At 38.4% G+C, this 9996-nt stretch overlaps 1 pseudogene; it reads left to right on the top strand.

The window, feature by feature from the left end:
• Positions 1-3832: 3832 nt before the first annotated feature.
• Positions 3833-9066, top strand: LOC108491737 (annotated as a pseudogene).
• Positions 9067-9996: the final 930 nt, after the last annotated feature.

Here is a 9996-nt window from a genome sequence, read left to right as displayed (position 1 = left end):
ATGTTGGGCCTGTGGGGGATAGGGCCATTGGTCACATACCTGTCCTAATAAGATTAAGAAAGGGGCCAAAAGGAGCAAGGTTTCCTCTTCGAAATGCCCGAGATGCCGCAAAGGCTTTCATTGGGCAAGAGAATGCAGGTCTAAGGTGGATGCAGATGGTAAACCCATACAAAAGGTGCCTTTATATGGGCAACGGGGCAACTCTTAGCCCTGCCCCAAATAGAGGAAGTAAGGGAATACACCCCCCATGTCCAATGGATGATACCTATTGATTTGCATAAGCCTAGGATGCAACTTTCCCTAGATGGCCATAAGTTTAAAGGCCTAATTGATACAGGGGCCGATATTGCTGTAATCAGAAATGAAGAAACCTTGTGTCATTGGCACCATAAGCCTGGACCCCCTATACAAGGTGTTGGGAGCTTACAAAATACTTTACATGTCCAACGTCCTGTGGTCTGGACTGACACAGACAGCAATACAGGAGCCATTAAACTGCTCCTAGCTGCAGAGCTTCCCCATAACCTGTGGGAGAGAGAGATCCTTCACAATATGGAGGTTGTTCTAACTACCAATGACAAAGCCTTCTATGACAACCGCATTGTAAATCAACAGTCGGGCAATGCCCCCCACCCTCACCCCCAGTTTTAACAGCTACTGCTCCGCTGCCCAAGCCGCCCCCATCAGGTTAACGTGGGACACAGCAGCTCCCATATGGGTGGAGCAGTGAACTCTTCCTTCACATAAATTAGCCCCTTTGATCTCCTTGGTCCAGGAAAAGTTATCCTTGGGTCATATCGAGTCCTCACTTAGTCCTCATAATTCTCCCATTTTTGTTATAAAAAAGAGATCAGGAAAGTGGAGAGTTTTACATGATTTAAGGGCTATTAATGAGCATATGAAGCCTTTAGGGACTCTTCAAACGGGACTGCCTCACCCCACCACTATTCCAAAAGAGTGAGCAATTATTATTATAGATATTAAGGAGTTTTTCTTTTCTATTCTTCTTCATGATGATGATAAGCCCTATTTTTGCCTTCTCTATACCTGCCACTAACCATAACCTTCCTGTTCAATGCTATCAATGGAAGGTTTTGCCTCAGGGCACAAGAAACAGTCCTACTATTTGCCAATATTATGTCAAATGGAAGGTTTTGCCACAGAGCATGAAAAACAGTCCTACTATCTGCCAATAATATGTGGCCCATGCCTGCAGACCTTTCCTGACTGAGGTTTACATTTTACATTATATGGATGACATTCTTATCGCCCATAAGGATCCTAAGATCTTACAAGGAGCTTTCACACCGGTGTGGTCACCAGCTGTGGCTGCTCTCCTCCGGCTGCTCTCCTGCTCTCTCAGTTCCTCTGATCAGTCGTCCGGTCCAGACCCCAGGGCTGGTGAGGAGTCTGCGCCAGCATCGCCGCATTCAGATGCAGGAGACCAGGTTCAGAGACACAGATCTGCTTTATTGCACGAAGGCACAAGCATATATAAGGGTAGTGGTCCAATCACAGCACAGCAAGTAGGATACCTCATTAGCATAACAGGTTTCAGATTGTAGAGCCTGGATTCCTGGAAACCACGTGACCCCGACTGTTGTAATATCTAAGTGTTGCAATTTGGATTCCAAGGGTGGTGATTAGGGAGTGGCAAGCTCTAGGCATTGGTCTTATGATCTGCCAATGGGAGAAAATGTTACAAGGTGTTCCTTGTGGCTCCAGCAGTAGGGCCATTGCCTCAAGCCTGTTATATGGCTGTCAATAAGACTTTCACCCCAGGCTCAAGCCTGTTTCCCACAAACCTGGGCTACACACTGTGTATCTTTCAATCTGTATATTAATCTATAACTAGGTAGCTGAAAAATATACTTAGCACTCAACAAATACTAGCTCTTATTTCCTTTTGATTAATTATATTATGGGGCTAATGAAGAATAGGAAGTGAAAAGAGGAAATAGAAATAGTGTAACAAGTGCTAGTTTAATGTTAATTTGTTGTTAAGTGATTATTATCAGAGTTGACCTTGAAAAAACTTTCAGATACTTTTGTTTGTTTGTTTGTTGTCCTGGAGATTAAGGATTGATTTCAGGGCCTGACACATGCCAGGCAAGCACATTACTATTGGACTATATGTCTAACTCACAATTTTTATGAAAGAATCACATGACTATCACTTGTTGCTTGTCACTTATGTGTGTTTAATGTTGATGTGAAATAATACCTGCTTTAATACAGAGAAAGACTATGAAGTGATATCTGACAACAGATGTGTTGTATAATATGGAAATCCCTTCTAACAAAGGAAAAAGTGGAATACGCATACTAAAAAATATACAGAAAAAAAGAATGACTATTTACAAAAGCAAAGTTGGGTATATAATGTACCAGAAATAGTTAAAATGTAAGTTCATTCAGACCATGAAATTACCTGAAATAGACAGACCAACCTGTCAAATAGGAAAGCTCAGAAATAGACCAAAAATATAGATAAAGATTACATTGTACTTATGACAGATCTGGCATAGTGGGGAAGTACTAACTACACTATTTAACAAATGTTGCTAAATAACCAGTCTTGTATGTGGAAAATAAATTGACTTCTCTACTTAAAACCACATAGAAAATTCAACTACATATGACATAATGATATGGATTGAAAAAAATAAATTTTAAAGTGTTAAATTAAAAATAACTTTATTGCCGTATAGTAATGAAGATTCCATAACAAGTCAAAAAAGTCTAGGTACAAAAGAAAGCTAGCTGACCTCATATTAACTCAATGAAATAAAATTAAACATGGGCTGGAGACATGACTTAGCAGTTAAGAGCTTCTTACTGCTCTTCCAGAGGACCTGAGTTCAGTGTTGTATTAGTCATGTTTCTGTTGCTGTGATAGAAACACTGACCCAAGAAATTTATAGAAGGAAGAGTTTATTTGAGCTTACGATTCCGGGAGAATTACAGTCCATCATGGCAGGGAGGCATGGTGGTTGGAGGTGGTTGGAGCAGGAGAAGCAGAAGCTAAGCTCTCACATTATCACGCAGGCACAGGAATCAAGAGCACAAATGGAGATCTGTCAAGGCTTAAGAACTCTGCAAGCCCATCCCCAGTGATGTGCATCCTCCACGATAGCCACACCTTCTAAAAACCTCCTAAAACCACGCCATGATCTGGGGACAAAATGTCTAAATATTTGGAGCCTCTGGGGGACATTTTCATTCAAACTACCACATTCCTCCCCTGGGACTCCATAAGCTCATGACCATATAAAATGCAATATGCATTTAGTCCATCTTTAAAAGTCCCCATAGTCATTATCAATCTCACTACTATTCCAAAGTCCACAGTCCAAAGTGGACTGAGACTCAGGTAAATATCTTAACTGTAAGCCTCTATAAAATCAAAAGACAAACTGCATACTCCCAACATACAGTGGAACCGAATACACATTACCATTTCAAAAGGGATGAATGGAGGCATAGTAAGGAAATATTGGACCAAAGCAAGACCAAAAACCAGCAGGGCAAACACCAAATCCAGTAGCTCCATGTCCATCTTCTGGGACTTTACTTCCAAAGGGCTTAGATGGCTCAGCCTCTCTAGCTTTGCTGCATGCAAAACATATCTCTCTCTTGTGCTGGTACCAATCCCTGTACACAGGTCTTCTTGGCAGATACCTCACAGCTCTGGCATCATGGATGTCTTCTTGGGGTCTCCATTGCCAACCAAGCTTCACCTTTGCAGCTTCACGCAATGACCTATTAGGGCCTTTGCTATGCAGGGGAACCCCTGTTGCACACTGCCTGGCCTCTGAGGCCCTCTGAAACCATGGGGGAAGAATTGATGATCCGTCACTCTTGCATCTTTTATGCCTCTATATCCAGCATCAGGTGAATGATACCGCCAAATTTCTTTACAAGTTTGGGATGGACTCCAGCCTGTTTTATCCATTTTAGCAGCTTTTCTCTTCAGTGTCCCCTGCAGCATTTTCCTTTCACAAGTTGGAGGCTTCACTGGGTGTGGTCTTGCCCTGGAGGCATTCTATTTTTCCTTGTTATTATTTTTTAAAATTATTTATTTATTATTTTTATTTTATGTGTATGAGTCTATCACCTGCATGTATGTGAGTGCACCTGTGTCGTGCAATGCTGCAGAGGTCAGAGGAGGGCTTCAGATTCCTCTGGAACTGGAGTTAAGCACAATTCATAGCCACCATGTGGGTTCTGGGAATCAAACCTGGGTCCTCTGCAAGAGCAGTCAGTGTCCTTAACTGCTGAGCCATCTCTCCAACCCCCCTCTTGTTATTATTTTAATAAATTAGTGTGCAAAGTACTTGGTTTTATTATGGCATATTCTCATTACATTTGTTCTTATTCACTGCTCTCTTCTTTGCCCTCCCTGTTGCCTTGCCCCTCTCTTGCTAGTCCCCTACCTACCCTCAAAGAGTTTCTGCTTCTGCTTTCATGTCACACGAATTGCATGACACTCTGGTCCTCTTTCTACCCTTTTTAATATTTTATTCTTTTTATTTTATGTGCACGAGTGTATTGCCTGAATGTATTTAAGTGCACCAGTGCCTCTCAGAAGAGAGCATCGGATTGCCTGCGACTGGAGTTACTGACTGCCAGTTGTTACCTGCCATGTGGATGATGGGAACTGAACACAAGTCTCCAAGAGCAGCCAGTGCTCTTAACCACTAAGCCATCTCTCCAGTCCCCTCTCCCTACCCTTAAGTCTTCTCCTTTTCCTCTCATAATTTCCTTTCTACTTTTATGCAATATATATTCATATATATCATACACACACACACATATATATATATATATATTTTTTTTTTTTTTCCTGGTTAGCCTTGATTGTCAACTTGACACAGCCAAGGTTCCTTTTAGAAGAGAAAGTACAACTGAAGGATTTCCTACATCAGATTGACTTGTGGACATGTCTGTGGTGAGTTTTCTTGATTATTAATTGATGTAAGACGGCCTAGCCCACAGTAGGTGGCACCATTCTTAGGCAGGTCTCCCTAGGCTATATAAGAAAGCTAGCTAACTAAGCCACACAGTGAGCCAGCAAGCAGCATTGGCCCATGGTTTTTGCTTTAGGTTCTTGATTTGGGTTCTTGATTTGATTTCCTTTAATGATGGGTTGTGATCTGGTATTTTAAGATGAAATAAACCTTTTCCTCCCCATGTTGCTTTTTGTCAGAGTGTGTTATTACAACAATAGCAAAGAAACTAGAATGATTCCTATATGTATGTGTACATTTATATATAAAATTTGCAGATGGGAAAAAGATGGGAAATGTTTGCTTTTTTGAACCTGGTTTGTTTTGCTTAACATACTGCATTAGTTGTTAAGGCAACTAACATATTTCTTTGGTCAACCATAACAAAACAACACAGATTGACTGTGATGGGCAACAAAACTTATTTTCCCACAATTCTGGAAGTTAGAAATCCAAGATCATGGTGTCATTGGGTCTGGATTCTTCTGAGACTGTTTAACATGCAGGAACCTGTCCTTTCCTCTATTTACGATACGCTGGTATCTCTGAATCTTAGTCTCTTTTTCTTAGAAAGACATCAGTCATGGGCTGGGCTTGTAGCTCAATAGTACAGCAGTTGCTTAGTATTTCCCAGGAGTTGCAGTCTATCCCCAGCAATAATATTAAAAATTGCATAGAGAACTGTATTTGATTAGGGATAATTTCAGTTCTGGCATCTTAACATTCTAAAGCCTTTGAAAGTAATTCCAAATTAAGCTTTTTTTTGAGGTAGTAAGGATAAGAGTTTCAGTATATGAATGCCAATAACACAATTCTCTTCACAGCAAAGAGTCATCACTTTCCTCATGTGTTTGTTATAAAAATAGCTGTCCTTTCTTCAATGAGAATGAACTGTTCCCAAAGGAATAATTGTTTCCTAGCTAGCAGCACTGATTTTAGCAGCTATTGTAACTGTTGGGATCTATATGACAGGCATAAGTCTAAAGGCTATATCTTGCGTCCCTATCAGTGTCAGATAATAAGCAACTTCTGCGTGGTCCCATGTTCAGAGCTGCCTGCCAACAAAGCATCCCCAATGTGAGAGACCATACCTCCCAAAATGTGTACCAAAATTATCTCTTCCTACTTTAAGTCAATTCTTTCAAATATATTATTATAGCCATGAGAAAAGTAACTAATACTCCTTCATTAGAACATACGCATGGAGTTAGGGATGTAGTTCATTGGTAGGCCAATTTGACTACCAAGTTCAAGGATCTGGGTTCCCTCTCCAGGACCCTTCCCACAATAAAAGAACATAAGAAGCATTGTAAAAACATTGTTTTCCTGTTTTAATTTTTGTTAATTTTTCATTAATTCCTGGAATGTTGTCATCATACCAACAGTATTTGTTGAATGAATTAAAGAATGTTATAACAAACTGGTGGTAACCTATCTAATTGTCACATATAAAACAATAGCAATGAACAATATAAATCAACTTTCTGCCTAATTATATTAAGACCATAGTAAGTATATTAAACTATAATCAAAAAATGAAGTGATTCTTAAATTTTAAAATGAGAATTAAACTTCAGAGGATTTTACAAAATGCAAATTTCTCATTCTAGGGTTATATAATAATGGCATGGATTCTTCCTGTGTAAGAAATCTGCATGTAATCTCAATGCTGTTGGTCAAATTAATAGATCATATACAGTGGATGGTCATATGACTCTCAGTAACTTTAGTGAAGTTGATGAGTAATTTAGCTGAAGAGTTTCTGTACACAAAAACACACAGTCAACAGAGTAAAGACACAACTTGAGGAATGGGAAACAATATTTTAACAGTATTCATCTGACAAGGGATTAATATGCAGAGCATATAGACAATCAACTCAATATCCAAAGAAAAATCTAGTAAAAATTGGGCAAATGATCTGAATAAACATTTCTCACAAGTAGATATGCAAATGGATAGCAATATATGAGAAAATGATCAGTATTATTAACTATGAAATAAATACACCAAATTACATTAGGCTAAACCTTGCTCTACTTAGATTGACTAATTTCAGAAAAGACAAATAATGGCTGCTATGATGTAGAGAAAAGGAGAACCCCTGTATATTGTTGGTCAGAATCCAGACAGTTATAGTCTTTTGCAAAAGCAGTATAGCTTCTTCATGAAGCTAAAAATTGAGACAAAGATAATTCTATCCATCAATTACTCTACAGGATATACAGTTAGAGAACTGGTAGTGGAAGCAATCTCATAATTAATTCAGCTCTATTCACAATAGTCAAGATTGTGTTGTCTATTGGTTTATAAATGAATAAAAATAGGTGATACATATGTAATTCATACATACCCCCATATGTGTATCCACACACATATATAATGGAGTACTGAGACATAGAAAACACTGAATCCCATCATTTACAGCAACACAGATAATGTTGGAAGATATGTTAAGTAAAATTTATCAGGCACAGAAAATCAAATAATCTTGTTCTAAGTCATTTTGTTAAAAGAAAAACCCAGCATTTATGTAATAGATTTAGAGAAGCTTGGTTTCAGAGTTTGGGGAGTATAGGTGGGGGATGCATGAAGAAAGGTTAGTTAGTAGGTACCAAATTAGACAAGGGGAATGATTTCTAATTGTCTATTACATAGTATTGTGACTAGAGTGGACAACAACTAACCATACATTTCAAAGTAGCTAAAAGGCAATATTTTTATTGTACTCAATCAAAAGTTTCAGGTATTAGAAGTAATTGATATGCTTTTTATACTGATTTGATCATGATACATTGTTGTTCTTATTAGCATAAGCTGTCAACAAAACACAGCTTAGACTAACCTGAAAATTAGAAAAGAATCTCAACTGAGTAACTGTCTCATCAGGGTGGTCTGTGGGCGCATATCTGTGAAGGATTAATTATATTGTTAACTGATGTAGTAGGTGCCAGCTCACTACAGTGATACCATGCCCTGGGAGGTGGTCTTAGGCTGTGTAAGAACATTAGCTAAGTTTGAACCAGTGAGCAACCCTGAAATTGAGCCAGAAAACAGCATTCCTCAATGGTTTCTACTTAAACTTTATGCTCAAGTTCCTGCAGTGACATCTTTCATGATAGACTGAGATCTGGAATTATAAGCCAAATAAACCCTTTCCTCATCACGTTGATATTTGTCTGAGTTTCTATCAAAACAACAGAATAAAATTATGACAGTTTACATGCATATATCACACCACCACTTAAATATGTAAAATTATTGTGCATCAACTAAAAATAAATAATACAGTCATTGGAAACAAGAATAGATGCAAGATCAAGCTATGTACACTGTCAAAAACAAAACCAAACATGCAAAGTTTAATGATTCATTATATGTGGAAGAACAACCAAGAAAGAAAAAGACATTTTAAAAAACTAAATTCATATTTCAAATTGATGGGGCATAAGGGACTTGGTTTGAGGAGATATATTCAGGGTTTTAGATATATTAGTTGATCCTGTGTTTTAAATTCGATGATCAGTGTATTATCATTTATTTCACCTATATTTTTTTAAAGATTTATATGTATATTTATGTCTCTTTGTGTGAATCAGAGGCATCAGTTGCATCATTCCAAAGGTCAGCAAGGTGTTGCAGCTTCTTTGCCTGTGCCAGATATGCAAAGGCACCTTTGTTAAGCTCAACAAGGTTTCAGTTAACATGCTGAGGATTGTGGAGCCATACATTGCATGGGGGTATCCCAACTTAAAGTCAGTAAAGAACCTATCTGTAAGAGTGCTTGTGGAAAAATCAATAAGAAGTAGATTGCCTTCACATATAACTTTTTGTCGCTCTGTATCTTGACAAATATGGCATCATCTGCATGGAGGATCTGATTCACAAGATCTATATTGTTGGGAAACACTTCAAGGAAGCAAATAACTTCCTGTGGCCCTTCAAATTATCTTCTCCATGAGATGGGATGAAGAAAAACACAGCCCATTTTGTGGAAGTTGGGGATGCTGGCAACAGGGAGGAGCAGATGAACAGACTCATTAGAAGGATGAGCTAAGTTGTCTCCTATGGTATTTTTTTGCAACCTGGTCAGTTAATAAACAGCAACTGCTTGTCCAAATAAGTTTTATATGTGTGTGTATGTCTCTTTGTGTGAGTATGTACATGTGATTGCAGGTATCCTACGAGGCCAGCAGCATAGGATCCCCTGGAACTGGAGTTACAGGCACTCTGAGCCACCTGACATAGGTGCTGGTAACTGAACTGGGTCTTTTGAAGGAGCAGTACATGGTAACAACAAAGCCATCTCTCCAGTCACTTCACTTGATTTTTAAAGTGGTTGCATGTCATGACCACACTTTTATGTCTATGGAAATATTTCACAGAAAAGAGGAAACAAGAGTGAAGGGATAAAAAGTTTAAGAAGGTAGAAGTGAACAAATGGGCAGACAAGTATTTTTTTTTGCTATCTGTCTTAAGTTTACCAGCTTTGACTCAGTGTTGAGCCATGGAGAAAAATTATGTTTCATTCCTTCTAGAATTTAGCTCTTGATTGAATGGAAACAATAAATTTACACAAATGCACATCCCCCACACACAAATATGAACATTTCTGTGCATTGTGTACCAAAAATAACAAAAACTTTAAGATTCCTCATAGATGAAAAGAGATATTTTTTTCCTTTTAGATATTTCCTTGTAAACAATTATCAACAGCTGATATTTCTGATTTCTTAAATCAGAAATATTAGCCATGACTTCTGTAGGCAGCTTGATTGTTTTGTAGTATTCAGAGAAAGTACCTAATCTAAAAAATATGCCTGTAATACAAATATATTAAAAGTGCCTTGTTTTCAATATCCTCTGAATGCTTAGTGATCTGGCTTTCCAGGGCTCCTTGGGGCTTTTAGAAACATTTGCTGTCAGAACTGCCATTTAAAGGACCTCTTGGGGATTTCACAAACATAAGAAATTGGCAGAGAAGAAT

Source organism: Nannospalax galili, unplaced genomic scaffold (assembly GCF_000622305.1).
Source record: "Nannospalax galili isolate Female #2095 unplaced genomic scaffold, S.galili_v1.0 scaffold586, whole genome shotgun sequence".
NCBI lineage: Eukaryota > Metazoa > Chordata > Mammalia > Rodentia > Spalacidae > Nannospalax > Nannospalax galili.
The sequence above is the reverse complement of the archived record's forward strand: the minus strand, read 5'-3'. Positions and strand labels throughout refer to the sequence as shown.